At 39.7% G+C, this 20,645-nt stretch overlaps 1 long non-coding RNA gene across 1 annotated transcript in view; it reads left to right on the forward strand.

The window, feature by feature from the left end:
- The first annotated feature begins 201 nt into the window (after positions 1–201).
- The window catches only part of LOC138990689 (uncharacterized), a 128,219-nt gene continuing 107,775 nt past the window's right edge, over positions 202–20,645 (forward strand). The window contains exons 1-2 of the long non-coding RNA XR_011466748.1: positions 202–286; positions 1,351–1,464. This is a non-coding gene — a long non-coding RNA (uncharacterized lncRNA). The remainder of the gene's footprint in view (positions 287–1,350; positions 1,465–20,645) is intronic.

The following is a 20,645-nucleotide window of genomic DNA, read 5'->3' on the forward strand; positions in this document are numbered from 1 at the left end:
TATGTCCATCCCCTGACTGACCAGTGCCTGCTTCACCTATACCCTAACCCCTCTCTCCAACTGACCTTCCGAGTACTTGCCCCAGGCCCCAGCTGGTGATCCTTCTCATCAAAGGGGCGGGAAGGGGCGTGCCCCTCTGCTGGTTTCCCTGGTAGCTAATGAGCCCACCTGATGTCAATTTCCCTCCTAACCTGCTATCTCCACGGAGAGAGAAGAAAGCCGCCATGTCCTGCTCAACTTCTGCCGCACACACTGGGGTGTTGCTCCAGGACCTTGCTTCAGACAAGTAAGCGCCCACCGCCCCCACCCCGCTCCATTAAGCCCCTGATGTCTCTAACTGACTCTGGGCTCTTGCTTAAAGTGGGGCAAGTACAGGCCTTGCAGGCCTGCAGGGCGCAGCCCAGTGGTGGGTTCCCCTGGGTTTTCTACTCCCTGGCCTCGGCACTGCTCTTCATCCTTCCCCTAGTGCCTGCCCTACTTGTAATGATTTAAAACCCTCCCGTGGTCACCTCCTTGTGCTTCACAGAGAGCAGAGCTGGTAGAAGCAGTCAGTTCTAAGAAAGGTGAGGAATAAAGCAGAGAGGCATGCGACTGGGCTCCCTGGAGCACCCAGTGCCTAGCTGGCAGAAACAGAAGGTCTTAGTCAAGGGTCTCCTGGGGGAAAGCAAAGAGGAGACATTAAAACTGATGAAGTCAATGTGGGAGGCAAATGGAGCCCAACATCAGGCGGCAAAGAAACAGTCAAGGAAGAGGGACTAGGGTCCATTCCATGGGTAGTGTTTGCCCTGAAAAAGGAACACTTGAAATAAATTTGCCCTGCCAAAAAGGGTAGCTGTTTTGGCTTTTGACCAAGACTTAACACCAGAACCTAAGAGTTTGTGTGGAGGGGCTGATGTTGATACCGTAGTTCAGAAGTTCCTCTGAAACGGGCTCCTTTGGGTATAGTGGTTGTGCATTGGGAAAAACTGATTTCACTAAGAGAACAGTAATTTTGGGGAATTCAAGTGTGGAATCTGGGTGAAGCAGAGTAGGGAAGCGGAGAAGGCAATGGCACCCCACTCCAGTACTCTTGCCTGGAAAATCCCATGGACGGAGAAGCCTCGTAGGCTGCAGTCCATGGGGTCGCTCAGAGTCAGACACGACTGAGCGACTTCCCTTTCACTTTTCACTTGCATGCATTGGAGAAGGAAATGGCAACCCACTCTAGTGTTCTTGCCTGGAGAATCCCAGGGACGGGGGAGCCTGGTGGGCTGCCATCTATGGGGTCGCACAGAGTCGGACATGACTGAAGCAACTTAGCAGCAGCAGAGTAGGGAAGACGTGTACTCAATCCCTTTCATTTCATTATAGGCTGCATTCAGCAAGAGCAATGAGAGGACCAGTTAGTGACTCCACGTCTACTGAGCTCAATGACTGCAGGACTCCAACTGTATACAAAGCACCTGGGACACTGCTTGGCCTCCAGTAAGTACTCAATAAGCAACAGCCCCTTTCCAATTGGGAGCTAATTATTGGTCACAAATGTATATGTAGCTCCTTTACTTAGAAGTGAGAGGGATAGATTTCCATCCACAGTTCTGAACAATATAAGTTTTCTATTGCTCCATGTCCCATTCTCCAGCCATCTCCCTGGAAAAGTAGTCATTTGTGCACATTGTTTATAATTTACATTTAATTATGGAGTGTGACAATTATGTAAATCACTAAATGAGTCAGGTTAACTTTGTTTTGTTTGAGTACACCACAAAATTCTGAACTCACAGTTTTGTAATTAGCTGTTTGTGTAATATATCTGTTGGTACTGATTCAACTGCCGTAAGAGAAGCCATGACTCATCTGGACTTAAACAATAAGGAACTGTATTATTTCACACAGCACAGAGTACAGCAGTCGATTGCAGGGTGATTTGATTCATGGGCTCAAGCTACGATGCCAGAGACAGATTGTTCTTTCTGCTCTGCTCTAGAGTGTTTGCTTTATCCTAAGGGTTCTTCCTGTTTTGGTCCTAAGATGACTGGCAGCAGCAACTGTAGCCATGTAGTCTCTTGTTCACTTCTAGAAGGAGGGAGAGAGAGAAACCACTGCCCAAGGAAGGAATCTAAGTCTTTCACTTTAGGCTGGTAGAGCCAACTGAAGTCAGAAGTCCACTCCTGCATTAGTAACTGTGGCCAAGAGAGTTCCATGTGATGGTTCTTTGAGACTAATTATTATCCACCCTTGGTACCAGGGATTGTGTCAGTCTCCTGTTAATTGTGCACACTGTGTGGTTCAGGGATAAATACCCGAGCAAAATCAGAATTTGAGCTGGAAGGAGGTAGGGGTGATGAATGGCAGGCAGCCAGCAGCGCTGGGCTTAGGAGGCATGTGGGGAGATTGTTTTTCTGAGGAAGTGGTTGTAGGAAAGAGAGGAGCTAGGGACCAAGAACTGCTTGGGAGTAGCTTATGCACTTAGGAAATTATAGGGAAATCTCTGCATTTTGAGCAACTTGGAAAAGCATCTCTCTAAAAGTCTATGGTAATTTCTGTCATCAGATGCAAGTAGCCCAAAAAAGGAAAATGGTTGTGGTCTGAGTTCACAGATAACTTAATTGATATCATGAGGGTTGGGCCAGAAGTCACACTCCTCCCCAATTCAAAATGCCCCATTGTTCTCACACCTAAATTTCATTCCTTAACTTTTCCTTAATTGTGGGTAAGCTCCTCACAGTGAGGCTTTTCTAGATCACCTCCAGAAAGATCAATTTCCAGTGACTCTTCCCTGTCAGCTAGTCAGATGCAGCTGGACTTACCTGGTCCCGAAACCTTGCAGGTGCACCATGTAGCTTTCCAGCTGGGACCTCACTGTGTGAGCAGCCTCCAGCATCAAAAACAGGTTGAAACCTGAATGACCAAATAGCCTGCATGCATCTAAGTCTAAGCTGTCCTCTGTGGATGATTGAATAAATGATTGTTCAGGCTAAAATCCATTTCCCCGAATGAGAGAATGAATGTGATCTGATTAAAGCAGAGCCTGTTAAACTCCAAAGGCCAGTTTTTTTAAATCAAACTTTGTGATCTAAGGCAATGGTTGGTGTTTATAGATCCTTCAGGTGTCAGCTGTCTGTGTGCAAGCATTATCTCCCGAGATGGCACATTCTCCAAGTTATCGACCCATGCCAGTTGCAGTCAGTGAATTATATACATAATGAAAGCTCATTTATTAAGTAATAATTTGCCGCTGAGCCCTGACAGTGTGCCCTGTGAAAGCTCAAGGCAACCCCCATTCTCAGCTGTGACTTGACTTATGTACAGCCACAGTGAGAAACTTTTTAACCTACAGATCTGCAAACTATTCTGGAATCACACAGAATAAGTGGTAAATTCTTTATCTTTTTTTAAATATAAATTTATTTATTTTAATTGGAGGCTAATTACTTTACAATATTGTAGTGGTTTTGCCATACATTGACATGAATTCACCACGGGTGTAAATGTGTTCCCCATCCTGAACCCCTCTCCCACCTCCCTCCCCATCCCATCCCTCTGGGTCATCGTAGTTCACCAGCCCCGAGCATCCTGTATCATGCATTGAACTGGACTGGTGATCCATTTCACATGTGATAATATACATGTTTCAATGCCATTCTCCCAAATCATCCCACCCTCACCCTTTCCCACAGAGTCCAAAAGACTGTCTATACATCCATGTCTCTTTTGCTGTCTCGCATACAGGGTTATCGTTACCATCTTTCTAAATTCCATATATCTGCGTTAGTATACTGTATTGGTGTTTTTCATTCTAGCTTACTTCACTCTGTATAATAGGCTCCAGTTTCATCCACCTCATTAGAACTGATTCAAATGTATTCTTTTTAATAGCTGAGTAATATTCCATTGTGTATATGTACCAATGCTTTCTTATCCATTTGTCTGCCCATGGACAGGTCGCTTCCATGTCCTGGCTATTGTAAACAGTGCTGCAATGAACACTGGGGTACATGTGTCTCTTTCAATTCTGGTTTCCTTGGTGTGTATGCCCAGCAGTGGGATTGATGGGTCATATGGCAGTTCTATTTCCAGTTTTTTAAGGAATCTCCACACTGTTATCCATAGTAGCTGTACTAGTTTGCATTCCCACCAACAGTGTAAGAGAGTTCCCTTTTCTCCACACCCTCTCCAGCGTTTATTGCTTGTAGACTTTTGGATAGCAGCCATTCTGACTGGCGTGAGATGGTACCTCATTGTGGTTTTGATTTGCATTTCTCTGATAATGAGTGATGTTGAACATCTTTTCATGTGTTTGTTAGTCATCTGTATGTCTTCTTTGGAGAAATGTCTGTTTAGTTCTTTGGCCCATTTTTTGATTGGGCCATTTATTTTTCTGGAATTGAGCTGCAGGAGTTGCTTGTATATTTTTGAGATTAATTCTTTGTCAGTTGCTTCATTTGCTACTATTTTCTCCCATTCTGAAGGCTGTCTTTTCACCTTGCTTATAGTTTCCTTTGTTGTGCAAAAGCTTTTAAGTTCAATTAGGTCCCATTTGTTTATTTTTGGTTTTATTTCCAATATTCTGGGAGGTGGGTCATAGAGGATCCTGCTGTGATGTATGTCAGAGAGTGTTTTGCCTATGTTTTCCTCTAGGAGTTTTATAGTTTCGGTCTTATGTTTAGATCTTTAATCCATTTTGAGTTTATTTTTGTGTATGGTGTTAGAAAGTGTTCTAGTTTCATTCTTTTACAAGTGGTTGACCAGTTTTCCCAGCACCACTTCTTAAAGAGATTGTCTTTTCTCCATTGTGTATTCTTGCCTTTGTCAAAGATAAGGTGTCCATAGGTGCGTGGATTTATCTCTGGGCTTTCTATTTTGTTCCATTGATCTATATTTCTGTCTTTGTGCCAGTACCATACTGTCTTGATGACTGTGGCTTTGTAGTAGAGCCTGACGTCAGGCAGGTTGATTCCTCCTGTTCCATTCTTCTTTCTCAAGATTGCTTTGGCTATTTGAGGTGTTTGTATTTCCATACAAATTGTGAAATTATTTGTTCTAGCTCTGTGAAAAATACCGTTGGTAGCTTGATAGGGATTGCATTGAATCTATAGATTTCTTTGGGTAGTATACTCATTTTCACTATATTGATTCTTCTGATCGATGAACACAGTATATTTCTCCATATATTTGTATCCTCTTTGATTTCTTTCACCAGTATTTTATAGTTTCTATATATAGGTCTTTTGTGTCTTTAGGTAGATATATTCCTAAGTATTTTATTCTTTCCGTTGCAATGGTGAATGGAATTGTTTCCTTAATTTCTCTGTTTTCTCATTGTTAGTGTATAGGAAATTTTTTCTAAAGATATCAGGACAGCTGTTACAAAGGAGGAACCATTTAGGAAAGGTCCTTCAGTTCAGTTCAGTCACTCAGTCGTGTCCGAATCTTTGCAACCCCATGAATCGCAGCACACCAGGCCTCCCTGTCCATCACCAATTCCTGGAGTTCACTCAGACTCACGTCCATCGAGTCAGTGATGCCATTCAGCCATCTCATCCTCTGTCATCTCCTTCTCCTCCTGCCCCCAATCCCTCCCAGCATCAGAGACTTTTCTAATGAGTCAACTCTTCGCATGAGGTGGCCAAAATACTGGAGTTTCAGCTTTAGCATCACTCCTTCCAAAGAAATCCCAGGGCTGATCTCCTTCAGAATGAACTGGTTGGATCTCCTTGCAGTCCAAGGGACTCTCAAGAGTCTTCTCCAACACCACAGTTCAAAAACATCAATTCTTTGGTGCTCAGCCTTCTTCACAGTCCAACTCTCACATCCATACATGACCACTGGAAAAACCATAGCCTTGACTAGGTGGACCTTTGTTGGAAAAGTAATGTCTCTGCTTTTCAATATGCTATCTAGGTTGGTCATAACTTTTCTTCCAAGGAGTAAGCATATTTTAATTTCATGGCTGCACTCACCATTTGCAGGTCCTTAAAATAGGTAAAATCTTGAGCTAGGGAAAAAACTGAAAAATGCCTTTTTTTTTTTTTTAGGAAAAGGGAATTTTATGAGCAAAGAACAAACTATGAACAAACATGAAAATGTCAAAGAATATTAATGGGTTGAAAAATAACCAAGATGATTTCAGCTGAGAATGGATAAGTGATGTAGGAATCCATACAGGACACGACTGAGATTGTAAGACACAGATTTGAACCCTTATTTTGCCACTTAACCTTTAATCATCTGTAGATTATGATTATTAATCTACCTTAACTGCTTCACCAGATGATCCCTGATCATGCTGTAGCAGGGAGACCCCGTGCTCTAGATCCACCAGACAGACCGCAAATCAAAATAAAAAATAAACTGTTACTTTGCAAAGGAGTTTAAGGTATCACATAATCCAATGAACCATTATTTCATTTGCCAGATCCACTTGGAGAAAATGACAATACAAGTAACTCCTAGAGAATTTTTCAGAAAGGATGGGAGAAGAAGCCTCTTTGGGCAGGAAGATCTTTGGTTTCCCACCCGTCATAGCATGTTGATAGCTGCCCACCCCAGCACCACCAATGTTAACCATGCCTGCCCTGAAAAATTGACTGACTTCTTGATACAACCTGATTATTACTATGTGAATTGCTATTCCATTAATTTGAACTGAATGTTTTTCAGACCAGCAAAAGCACTCTTTTTGAAAACATTGCACACCTTCCCTTGATTACTGCTTTTTGGCACCAATAAGAAACCATAAACTAATATGTTACTTGGTGGGATAAGCAACTCAGTTCATTAATGCACTAAAGTCCTCTAAATTTCAGTTTCAGCCATAAAATGGAGATATTAATTCCTGCCCTCCAAGTTAGGAATTTATATATATTTTGTGTTAAATTGAAGAAAGTAGGGAAAAACCACTAGACCATTCAGGTATGACCTAAATCAAATCCCTTACAATTATACAGTGGAAGTGACAAATAGATTCAAGGGATTAGATCTGATAGAGTGCATGAAGAAGTATGGATGGAGGTTCGTGACATTGTACAGGAGGCAGGAATCAAGACCATCCCCAGGAAAAAGAAATGCAAAAAGGCCAGGCAAATGGTTGTCTGAGGAGGCCTTACAAATAGCTATGAAAAGAAGAGAAGTGAAAGGCAAAGGAGAAAAAGAAAGATATACTAATTTGAATGCAGAGTTCCAAAGAATAGCAAGGAGAGATAAGAAAGCCTTCCTTAGCGATCAGTGCAAAGAAATAGAGGAAAACAATAGAATGGGAAAGACTAGAGATCTCTTCAAGAAAACTAGAGATACCAAAGGAACATTTCATGCAAGATGGGCACAATAAAGGACAGAAATGGTATGGACTTAACAGAAGCAGAAGATATTAAGAGGTGGCAAGACAACACAGAAGAACTATTTAAAAAAAGATCTTCATGGCCCAAATAATCATGATGATGTGATCACTCACCTAGAACCAGACATCCTGGAATGCAAAGTTAAGTAGACCTTAGAAAGCATCACTACAAACAAAGCTATTGGAGATGATTGAATTCCAGTTGAGCTATTTAAAATCCTAAAAGGTGATGCTATGAAAGTGCTGCACTCAATATGCCAGCAAATTTGGAAAACTCAGCTGTGGCCACAGGACTGGAAAAGGTCAGTTTTCATTCCAATCCCAAAGAAAGGCAATGCCAAAGAATGCTCAGACTACTGCACAATTGCACTCATCTCACACACTAGTAAAGTAATGCTCAAAATTCTCCAAGCTAGGCTTCAACAGTATGTGAACTGTGAAATTCCAAATGTTCAAGCTGGATTTAGAAAAGGCAGAGGAACCAGAGATCAAATTGCCAACATCCACTGGATTATTGAAAAAGCAAGAGAGTTCCAGGAAAACATCTACTTCTGCTTTATTGACTACGCCAAAGACTTTGATTGTATGGATCACAGCAAATTGTGGAAAATTCTTAAAGAGACGAGGATACCAGACCTCCTGACCTGCCTCTTGAGAAATCTGTATGCAGGTCAGGAAGCAACAGTTAGAACTCAACATGAAACAACAGACTGGTTCCAAATTGGGAAAGGAGTATGTCAAGGCTGTATACTATCACCCTGTTTATTTAACTTATATGCAGAGTACATCATGAGAAATGCTGGACTTGGTGAAGCACTAGCTGGAACCAAGATTGCCAGGAGAAATATCAATAACCTCAGATATGCAGATGATGTCACCCTTATGGCAGAAAGTGAAGAAGAACTAAAGAGCCTCTTGATAAAATTCAAAGAGGAGAGTGGAAAAAGTTGGCTTAAAGCTCAACATTCAGAAAACTAAGATCATGGCATCTGGCCCCATCACTCATGGCAAACAGATGGGGAAACAATGGAAACAGTGAGAGACTTTACTTTTTTTGTCTCCAAAATCACTTCAGATTGTGACTGCAGCCATAAAATTACAAGACACTTATTCCTTGGATGAAAAGTTATGACCAACCTAGACAGCATATTAAAAAGCAAAGACATTACTTTGCCAACAAAAGTCCATCTAGTCAAACTCTGGTTTTTTCCGTAGTCCTGTGTGGATGTGGGTTGGACCATAAGGAAAGCTGAGTGCCGAAGAATTGATGCTTTTGAACTGTGGTGTTGGAGAAGACTCTTGAGAGTCTCTAGGAGTGCAAGGAGATCCAACCAGTCCATCCTAAAGGAAATCAGTCCTGAATATTCATTGGAAGGACTGATATTGAAGCTGAAACTCCAATACTTTGGCCACCTGATGTGAGGAACTGACTCATTGGAAAAGACCCTGATGCTGGGAAAGTTTGAGGGCACGAGGAGAAGGGGATGACAGAGGATGAGATGGTTGGATGGCATCACCGACTCAATGGACATGAGTTTGAGTAAACTCCGGGAGTTGGTGATGGACAGGGAGGCCTGGCATGCTGCTGTCCATGGGGTTGCAAAGAGTCAGACACAACTGAGCAACTGAACTGAACTAAACCAAATTCCCTACCTCTGTCTTGCCCCTCCCTCTTTCTTTCTTCCCACTGGTAACTACTAGTTTGTTCTCAGTATCTGTGAATCTGTTTGTTTTTTTATATTTACTAGTTTTTTGTTTTTTAGATTGTACATGTAAGAGATATCTTACAGTATTTGTCTTCCTCTGACTTATTTAACTTAGCATAGTACCCTCCAACTCCATCCATGTTGTTGCAAATGGGAAATTTGCAATCTTTTTTATGACTTGTATGTATGTGTGTGTGTGTGTGTGTATATATATATATATATCTCATGTCTTCTTTATTCACTCATCTGTTGATGGACACAGGTTGCTTCTGTTTCTTGGCAGTTGTAAGTAATGCTTCTGTGAACATTAGGGTGCATGTATCTTTTCCAATTAGTGTTTTCCCTTTTTTCAAATATACACCCAGGTGTGAAATGTTTATATTAGAACAGAAGGTAGACTTATATGGAGTAACCTTTCTTGTCTTCTGATGTGTTCCTGGTCCTTCAACTGTAGTGGATTTTGAGGTGCCTGGGCTCATACTATTAAACTCTCTCATGGAGCATTTTTCTTATGTGACAAAATGAATGCTAACCGTTTTCTGTCCACAGCAGAAAAGGGGATAAGCCAGATTAGTACCTGAATATTTTAGGTGGAGTGACAAACGACACTTCAAAAAGCTAACAAGGAATGTTTGACTTTTCTCACGAATGTAATGCTTTGACTACTTGGTTTCAGAGATCACTAATGAAAAATTCATTTTACATTGATATATTTGGATTAAGTATGGCTTGGTCTGCTTCTTAAATCTCATAACTCCCATCCCAGGGTAAACTTCTTAAGATTAAAGTAAATCCTAGAATAATAGTGTTTTATTCATTTTCTATACTTTTTTTTTTAAAAAAAAAAACAACACAATCTGATTGAAATATAAGCAAAACACAGCAGAATCATGTAGAGGTTTTCAAAATATTGCTAAACGTTTCTTCATCTTAATTCAAATCCTAAAAGTAACCAATATTAACAGTTTGGCATGTATTTTTCATCTTTTTTATGCATTCAGAGAGAGAACAAATATATAGCTTGAATTTGTTTTCTTAAAAAATGTTGTTTTAAACATAAAATTGCATAAACTGATTCTTTTCCATTTAAGATAATTATACATATTTAAAGTCTGTACTTGTAAAGTATTCCTCATGCTACCTTGGGAATTAATTTTTAAAAATCCCTTTAGGAAAAATCCACATATGATTCAAGTTGGAGAACACTGATGAGCTGCATATGATTCCTCTGTATATCTGTACCATGATTTAGCTACATCAGTCTATCAATGACATCTTGGTTGTTCCTAAAATTTTTCTGTCACAAACAACACTTCAAAGAGCACCATCATGAAGATGTTTTTACACATAGCTTCCAGAAGTATTCTAGGACATATTACTTTTAAGAAAACTAATTACTGACTCAAAGAGCATATATATCATGCACTTGAAATATATTCCTAAACTGACCTCCAAAAAGACTTAACCTAGTTACACTCCAATCAGCAATACAGGAGAGTAATCAGTCCTCTACACTTCCACCCACATTAAATGCATCAATCTTAAAGATTTTCCTAAACTGATGATTCCTAGAATGTCGACATTTACTCTTGTCATCTCTTGTTTGACCACTTCCAATTTGACTTGATTCATGGACCTGACATTCCAGGTTCTTATGCAATATTGCTCTTTACAGCATCGGACCTTGCTTCTATCACCAGTCACATCCACAGCTGGGTATTCTTTTTGCTTTGGCTCCATCCCTTCATTCTTTCTGGAGTTATTTCTCCACTGATCTCCAGTAGCATATTGGGCACCTACTGACCTGGGGAGTTCCTCTTTCAGTATCCTATCATTTTGCCTTTTCATACTGTTCATGGGGTTCTCAAGGCAAGAATACTGAAGTGGTTTGCCATTCCCTTCTCCAGTGGACCACATTCTGTCAGATCTCATCTCACATGCTAGTAAAGTAATGCTCAAAATTCTCCAAGCCAGGCTTTAGCAATATGTGAACCGTGAACTTCCTGATGTTCAAGCTAGTTTTAGAAAAGTCAGAAGAACCAGAGATCAAATTGCCAACATCTGCTAGATCATGGAAAAAGCAAGAGAGTTCCAGAAAAACATCTATTTCTGCTTTATTGACTGTGCCAAAGCCTTTGATTCTGTGGGTCACAATAAACTGTGGAAAATTCTGAAAGAGATGGGAATATCAGACCACCTGATCTGCCTCTTGAGAAATGTGTATGCAGGTCAGGAAGCACCAGTTAGAACTGGACATGGAACAACAGACTGGTTCCAAATAGGAAAAGGAGGACGTCAAGGCTGTACATTGTCACCCTGCTTATTTAACTTCTATGCAGAGTACATCATGAGAAACGCTGGGCTGGAAGAAGCACAAGCTGGAATCAAGATTGCCGGAAGAAATATCAATAACCTCAGATATGCAGATGACACCACCCTTATGGCAGAAAGTGAAGAGGAACTAAAAAGCCTCTTGATGAAGGTGAAAGTGGAGAGTGAAAAAGTTGGCTTAAAGCTCAACATTCAGAAAATGAAAATCATGGCATCCGGTCCATCACTTCATGGGAAATAGATGGGGAAACAGTGGAAACAGTGTCAGACTTTATTTTTTGGGGCTCCAAAATCACTGCAGATGGTGACTGCAGTCATGAAATTAAAAGACACTTGCTCCTTGGAAGGAAAGTTATGACCAACATAAATAGCATATTGAAAAGCAGAGACATTACTTTGCCAACAAAGGTCCATCTAGTCAAGGCTATGGTTTTTTCTGTGGTCATGTATGGATGTGAGAGTTGGACTGTGAAGAAGGCTGAGCGCTGAAGAATTGATGCTTTTGAACTGTGGTGTTGGAGAAGACTCTTGAGAGTCCCTTGGACTGCAAGGAGATCCAACCAGTCCATTCTGAAGGAGATCAGCCCTGGGATTTCTTTGGAGGGAATGATGCTGAAGCTGAAACTCCAGTACTTTGGCCACCTCATGCGAAGAGCTGACTCATTGGAAAAGACTCTGATGCTGAGAGGCATTGGGGGCAGGAGGAGAAGGGGACGACAGAGGATGAGATGGCTGGATGGCATCACTGACTCGATGGACGTGACTCTGAGTGAACTCCGGGAGTTTGTGATGGACAGGGAGGCCTGGCGTGCTGTGATTCATGGGGTCGCAAAGAGTCGGATAGGACTGAGCGACTGAACTGAACTGAAACTGATGATTCCCCCAAAAAAAATTAAAAAAAAATTTTTTTTGACTGCATGACCTGGCAGGGACTAGAAATTGAACTCACACACCCCAGCCCCCTCATTAGAAGCTCAGAGTCCTAACCACTGGACATCTAGGGAAGTCCCCCCAAAACTCACACTATTTTAAATTCCAATTTTCTTATTACTAATAAAGTTGAACATTCTCTTTCTGTGTCTGTTTCTATTATTTACTTCTGTTAGTTGCTTTTCCATGTTCTTTGTCAATTTTTTTAATTTATTATAACTGCTTTATAAGAGTTCTTTGTATATTTTGAATATTCTTTGTTACATTTGTAAAAAATATTTTCTCCCTTTTGGTCATTTATGGTATCTTCTATTGTACAATATATTTTATCTCATCTGTTGGAAATCTTGTTAATCTTTTCCTTTGTAATTTCTGTATTTTCTGCTTTGCTTAGGAAGGTCTTGCCCACGTGAAGGCAGTAAAAATACTTCTCTGTGTTTCTCTAGTGCGACTTTCAGAAAATCAAACAACGCCTCTCCCAGAGCAGTTTGAGGGAGAATTCATTTGGATTGACACTCTAATACCAAAAACATTCCTTAATATGCAGGATGGGCTCTGAATTTGCTATCTTCATTCCTCTATTTCTTGCCCTAACACCACTTTACCTTAATTACCTTACTTAGGTTTATGGCTTATTTTGAAATTTGTTACTACTGTTTCCTCTTGTTTTTATTTTACCAAATTTTCTATACATATTCTCCTATAGAAAAACTTTAGGATCTGGATCTCAAATTCCATGAAATTTTCTATTGATTTTAATTGAAAAGAAATCAAATCATGAATTTGTAAATTTTTCCAATGCTGAGTCTCCCCATGGTACTCCCCATGGTAGTCTTTTACATTCATACGAGTCTCCCTTTTTTGCCTTTCATTAAAGTAGTGTAGCTTAGTTCAGATAGGATTTGAATCAGTTCAGTTCAGTCACTCAGTCGTATCTGACTCTTTGCGACCCCATGGACTGCAGCATGCCAGGCCTCCCTGTCCATCACCACCTCCCAGAGTTTACTCAAACTCATGTTCATTGAGTCAGTGATGTCATCCAACCATCTCATCCTGTCGTCCCCTTCTCCTACCTTCAATCTTTCCCAGCATCAAGGTCTTTTCTAATGAGTCAGTTCTTCACATCAGGTGGCCAAAGTTTTGGAGTTTCAGCTTCAATATCAGTCCTTCCAGTGAACACTTAGGGCTAAACTCCTTTAGGATGGACTGGTTGGATCTCCTTGCAGTCCAAGGGACTCTCAAGAGTCTTCTCCAACACCACAGTTCAAAAGCATCAATTCTTCAGTACTCAGCTTTCTTTCGGAGAAGGCAATGGCAACCCACTCCAGTACTCTCCCCTGCAAAATCCCATGGATGGAGGAGCCTGGTAGGTTGAAGTCCATGGGGTCACTAAGAGTCAGACATGACTGAGCGACTTCACTTTCACTTTTCACTTTCATGCATTGAAGAAGGAAATGGCAACCCACTCCATTGTTCTTGCCTGGAGAATCCCAGGGACAGGGGAGCCTGGTGGGCTGCCGTCTCTGGGGTCACACAGAGTCGGATACAACTGAAGTAACGTAGCAGCAGCAGCTTTCTTTATGCTCCAACTCTCACATCCATACATGACCACTGGAAAAACCATAGCCTTGATTAGACGGACCTTTGTTGGCAAAGTAATGTCTCTGCTTTTGAATATGCTGTCTAGTTTGGTCATAACTTTCCTTCCAAGGAGTAAGCATCTTTTAATTTCATGGCTGCAGTTACCATCTGCAGAGATTTTGGAGCCCGAGAAAATAAAATCTGCCACTGTTTCCCCATTTATTTGCCATGAAGTGATGGGACCAGATGCTATGATCTTAGTTTTCTGAATGTTGAGCTTTAAGCCAACTTTTACGTAATGTTAATTTTTTTCTAAGAACTTTAAGATTTTTGTTACTGTGAATGAAATTCCTTTCTCTTGACTTCTTAAATTGCCTATTCTGGATGTATAGAAAATGATACCAATTTTGTATGTTGACATTGAATCTAAACAACTAACAGTTTTGTTGTTTTTTACTTTTCCAATTCTATCATCTTTAAATACAGAGATGCATTTTCTCTGTTAGGGTCTAGCACTCTGTCATATGTATATGCCTATGTGCTATATGGCCTTGATATGACAGTTATATTTAAATTATGTTTTCATTTGTCTTTGCTTATAAATTTTAATTTCTTTTGATTTCCTTTTCAAGCCAAAATTTATTCAGAAAAGATTAAGTTTCCAAGTGATTAGTTTCCTATAAATTTCTGTTATTTTATTTGATTATATGATGATCAAATACTCCTTATTTCACTAATTTTAATATTTTTTATAGTTAGTGGACTAGTATATTGGGCTGGTATTTCCTTAGGCTCATTAGTGAACTAGTTAGTAAATTAGTAGCCTAGCAGGCTGCAGTCCATAGGGTCACACAGAGTCAGACAGGACTGAAGCAACTTAACAGTAGCAGCAATTCCTTAGCAAGACTTTCCACATCCATATATTTTTAAAAATGACTATATATTTTCAGTTCCTGGCTATAAAATTTCTCTGTATGTTTATTAGGTATAGCTTGTAATTGTATTATTTAATTTGCTTTATCCTTTATATCACTTAATTTCTGAGAAATATGTGTTAATTTTTTACAATAATTGTAGATATGCATCTTTCTTCTTGTGTTTCTAATATTTTGCCTTATATATTTTATAGCTATGCACTTAGATGTATATAAGCCAAATCTACTTGTCTACTATAAAGTCTTTTTTACCTTTAAAATATGCAGTATCTCTTTGTCTCATCTAATATTCTCATCCCAGAATGATGCAGTATAATAATTCATAGAAATATAGTTTTTCTGTATTAGTAATGCCATACTATCTTTTACTTTATTGTTATTTTCCTAGTACTTTTTGTCATCTTGTTATTTTCAGTTTTTCTATGTCCTCCTTTTCTTTCAAGTGAGTCCCTTGTAAACAAGAAATGGCTGGATTTTGTTGTAGTTTTTGGTACAGCTCTTGTTTTATCCACATGTGCTTTGGTGGTATTTGCTAATCCAAACCTTGAGGCATGACTTACGACATGTATGTGGTATCTGATATGGTAGCAGAAGAAATTGAGGACTGTTTCTGAAATATGGGGCATTATTGTATATGTGTCTAGGCATTTGAGGATTTTACTCTTAATAACATATATGACCATCATCATTTTTAGGATAAGTTGAAGCTATGAATTAAAGCATTATCTTCATGAGGACCTATCCTTTAGAATATTCTTTAATATTCACTTTGAGGTAAATACTTTCATAGCACACGTATTCTTTAGGATATCATTTTAGGAGATCTCTAACCAAATGCAAATGAAGAAGCTTTGGAAACAGTAAGCCAACTAAATCACCTTAAGCAAAAATTCTCATGGAAAAGGGCCAGAGAAAATTCCTTTAACTAGCAATTTAATTTCTTCGAGTTTTTATTTTAAAGTTTCCTTAATTATGTATGTATGTATGTAATAATACATAAAATTATGTATCATTATAAAGGGTTGTTAGTTTCCTTTGTTCTAAAATATATATATATATATCCATGGGAACCCATGTTTCATTGGAATTTCATTTCACATCACTTCTGGGCAATTAATTTGTATATATGTTGACTCTTCACTCTTTTCTGTTCCACAACTGTCTGCACCTCTGGGCCTTTATGGTGACCTAAGCCAGAGTGTTTTCCAAGTATCGATGTGGTACGTTATGAATAGATCAATGGCTTTGGTTCAATGGTTAGTGAAACATTTCCAGATATAATAAAATTAATTAATAATCTGCACAGAAAGAAAAGCAGTAAAGAGTTGCCCATCAATTTACTGGACAGCATTTCTTTCATTTAGAGTGTATATATCTAAAATTGAAGTAGTTTTTACTCCTGACCTAGACCAGATATATTTTAACCATGGGGAAAATGTGGAAGCCAAGATCAGAGACCCATGTCTATGGTTTACAAGTGACTGTGGAATGCCCAGTACTAGTAACGGGTAAAACTGGGAAGGAAGCCATATTGGTCTAGCATCATTTTCTGACTAGACATCTGCAGTTCTTTGATATATTTCTATATGTGTATACTTGATCAAGATTACCGGGAGAAATATCAGTAACCTCAGATATGCAGATGACACCACCGTTATGGCAGAAAGTGAAGAGGAACTAAAAAGCCTCTTGATGAAAGTGAAAGTAGAGAGTGAAAAAGTTGGCTTAAAGCTCAACATTCAGAAAACAAAGATCATGGCATCTGGTCCCATCACTTCATGGGAAATAGATGGCGAAACAGTGGAAACAGTGTCAGACTTTATTTTTCTGGGCTCCAACATCACTGCAGATGGTGACTGCAGCCGTGAAATTAAAAGACGCTTACTCCTTGGAAGGAAAGTTATGACCAACCTAGATAGCATATTCAAAAGCAGAGACATTACTTTGCCAACAAAGGTCCATCTAGTCAAGGCTATGGTTTTTCCAGTGGTCATGTATGGATGTGAGAGTTGGACTGTGAAGAAAGCTGAGTGCCGAAGAATTGATGCTTTTGAACTGTGGTGTTGGAGAAGACTCTTGAGAGTCCCTTGGACTGCAAGGAGATCCAACCAGTCCATTCTGAAGGAGATCAGCCCTGGGATTTCTTTGGAGGGAATGATGCTAAAGCTGAAACTCCAGTATTTTGGCCACCTCATGTGAAGAGTTGACTCATTGGAAAAGACTCATGCTGGGAGGGATTGGGGGCAGGAGGAGAAGGGGACGACAGAGGATGAGATGGCTGGATGGCATCACTGACTTGATGGACGTGACTCTGAGTGAACTCTGGGAGTTTGTGATGGACAGGGAGGCCTGGCGTGCTGCGATTCATGGGGTCGCAAAGAGTCAGACATGACTGAGTGACTGAACTGATACTTGTATATGCATGTGTAACATTTAAATGAGTGACATGACCAAAAGAAAGAGAGGAAAAGGTGGGGAAGGGATGAAGGAGAAAGGCAGGAATGCAGGGAGAAATACAATTTAGATGTGTACATTTGGGTTACTTAGGCTATCAGGTTGAAATCAAATTTTTAAAGTGATAAAATTTATAATTGTTAGAAATTAACATAGAAGGGAACAAAAGAAAGCAAATTCTTAAAACTGTAATATGAATATACTGAGCATAGTGTGTAAAGCAATTTGTACCTTCAACCACTAACACATTTCAAAAATGCTATGATTTGGGGAGGGGAGCAGAGTGATGAAGTGAAAATATCCAGTTTTTAGACTCAAACACTCAATTTGCCACTTTCAGTGTGTACAACTCTGCATCTCAGGGCTTCCCTCTGTTAATTAGGAATGATCAAAATGCAAAGTAAGTCCAGTTGTTTTAAGGTTTAAATGAAATATTGTATAAGAAGTGCCAGTCATAGAAGTCAGTGAATAAGCAACTGGCATATTAGTGCTTGATTATCATTCGGTTTTCTATGAACCATCAAATGTCAAAGTGAAAGTGAAAGTCACTCAGTCATGTCCAGCTCTTTGCAACCCCATGGACTCCATGAAATTCTCCTGGCCAGAATATGGGAGTGAGTAGCCTTTGCCTTCTCCAGGGGATCTTCCCAGCCCAAGGATGGAACCCAGGTCTCCTGCATTGTAGGCGGATTCTTTACCAGCTGAGCCACAAGGGAAGCCCATCAAATGTCAAACAAAGGGTTAATTAATCATCAAGTACACTAGATCCCTTCTGATACACCTTTCATCAGAAAACAGAATTTGACAGTGTCTCCCTTGGAGTCCAAGGACTAATTAAAGTTCCCTTTCCATCAATAATACAGTTTGTTCCTGTACAGCATTTTAGAATATTTATAAGGAGGCTGTATTAGAGTTGACCCACAGTTTGGGAAGCTAGAAGGGAAAACATTTAGCATTACTCTGTAATGAGCACATCAAATACTTATGTATTCTTTACAACAAATCTACAAGGAAGATATTGTGTTCTCCATGTTACATATGAGGCAACTCCATTCAGTTGAAGGGAACTAACTCGATTCCCACACCTCATCAGTGGCTGATCTAGGATTCAAATTAGACCTGACTACAAAGCCTACTATATTTTCATCACATAATAATGCCACTGAGAATCAATCTTGGACAGGTTGGTCTTCTAATTTTCAATGTAACTACAGTTTAGAAGAACAAATACATGAGTACACCAAGTTTAGAGAACAGTTATGGATGACACATAATCAAATGAGAATGACATTCAGAATTGCACTCTGTCTCAGAATTTTAAAGATCAGCACTCATAATAGAACAAAAACAATAAAATTGGCATGACGCAACAGAGTATTGGTTTGGTAGCCATGAGAGTCGAATCTAATTCTCTTTTGTATTTTTAGCCTTGGAAACTACTTGTTAAATTGCTTGCAACATAGGTTCAAATTCTGTTTTCTAGTGAATGGTTTTGGTCCCTTTTGTCCATTTCTAGATGCAACAGATGTCTTTTTTCTAAATGACTCATTACTGGAAACTTAGAGAAAACCTTTTGGTAAGTCTGCTGCTTTGCTCTCTCCTGTTAAGATTCAGAAAATTTAACACCTATCTTATGTGGAGAATTTTGGTGTTTTTTTCCCCCTAGTTTTCTCAATAGACTAAAAGCTCAGGATGGCATGTCGCATACTGTCACTCACATACATGCAGCCCCTGGTCAGTCCTGAGTGCTTGTCTTTTGAGGGAGTGTTCATAAAATATCTACCTGATCCTCTTGCCCCAAAACAAGTCTACATCTATGGCTTTTGTTAAAATAGCTGAAACTCCTACCATAATGTCTCCAATATTAAAAATTTAAATATGATTTCCATTAGAGATGGTGACTTCCCTGGTGGCTCAGACGGTAAAGCATGTGTCTACAATGCGGGAGACCCAGGTTCAATCCCTGGGTCGGGAAGATCCCCTGGAGAAGGAAATGGCAATCCATTCCAGTACTATTGCCTGGAAAATCCCATGGACAGAGGAGCCTGGTAGGCTACAGTCCATGGGGTCGCAAAGAGTCGGACACGACTGAGCGAATTCACTTTCACTTTCACTTTCCATTAGAGATATCTCCATAGAGTTTTCCTAGTTCTCCTTCCAGAATGCATTATCTTTGATATTTTTGTATCAGAAATTCTGTAGATTAGGGATATTGTAGGCCCATCCTTCACATTTGCCTCCTTAAATTACTAGACCTGATGTAAGTGGAATTATGACAGGTTCAGTTACTCAGTCGTGTCCAACTCTTTGCGATCCCATGAGTCGCAGCACGCCAGGCCTCCCTGTCCATCACCAACTCCTGGAGTTCACTCAGACTCACGTCCATCAAGTCAGTGATGCCATCCAGCCATCTCATCCTCTGTCGTCCCCTTCTCCTCCTGCCCCCAATCCCTCCCAGCATCAGAGTCTTTTCCAATGAGTCAACTCTTCTCATGAGGTGGCCAAAGTACTGGAGTTTCAGCTTTAGCATATGACAGGTTAGGGATGATGAAAGGATGACTAGAGAGCTTCAGGGCAGAGTTGAGTCAAAGGACTGCTCAATAGGAATTTGATTACATGAAAGGTGACTGGATTATCTTTAATAATACTTAGCAATAATAATCAGGTACACTTTCTAAAATGGTTTATGCTTGCTATATCAAGTGCTATATACAGTATTTATCTCAATACATCATTTTAAAATTATGTATTATTCCTATTTTATAATCTAGTAAAGTGAGACTTGGGAGGTTAAGTAATTTATATTAGTTTCTGCATCTATGGATGACACATGAAAGACACACTGAAACCACTATAACATATTACCTCCCTAAAAGTCAAGATTTGTGTGTGTGTGTGTGTGTATTGTTATTCCATGAACATCATATTCACACTCATATTGCATGTCCCTTAAAAACAGTTCAAATATCTTAGGAAAATTTGGTAAAACTGGAAATTATTTGGTGGTTGGCATTAAGACCGTTTCTACTACAAGCAGGAGTGGTTCACATTAAAGCAACCAAAATTATTTGAATTCTTTTTAAGTTCTCATTCTTGTCATTAAAGTGAAGTGGAAGTTGCTCTGTCACGTTTGACTTTTTGCAACCCCATGAGCTATGCAGTCCATGGAGTTCTCCAGGCCAGAATACTGGAGTGGGTAGCCTATCCCTTCCCCAGCAGATCTTCCCGACCCAGGAATCAAACCAAGGTCTTCTGCATTGCAGGTGGGTTCTTTACCAACTGAGCTATCCTACCTTTTTACCAGAGTTGAGCTACAGTGTATTTTTTTTTCTTTTTTTTTTTTTAATTTTTTATTCCTTTATTTCTCATGTGTTCCTCATCCTGAACCCT

This window comes from Bos mutus, chromosome 14 (genome assembly GCF_027580195.1).
Source record: "Bos mutus isolate GX-2022 chromosome 14, NWIPB_WYAK_1.1, whole genome shotgun sequence".
Taxonomy (NCBI): Eukaryota; Metazoa; Chordata; class Mammalia; order Artiodactyla; family Bovidae; genus Bos; species Bos mutus.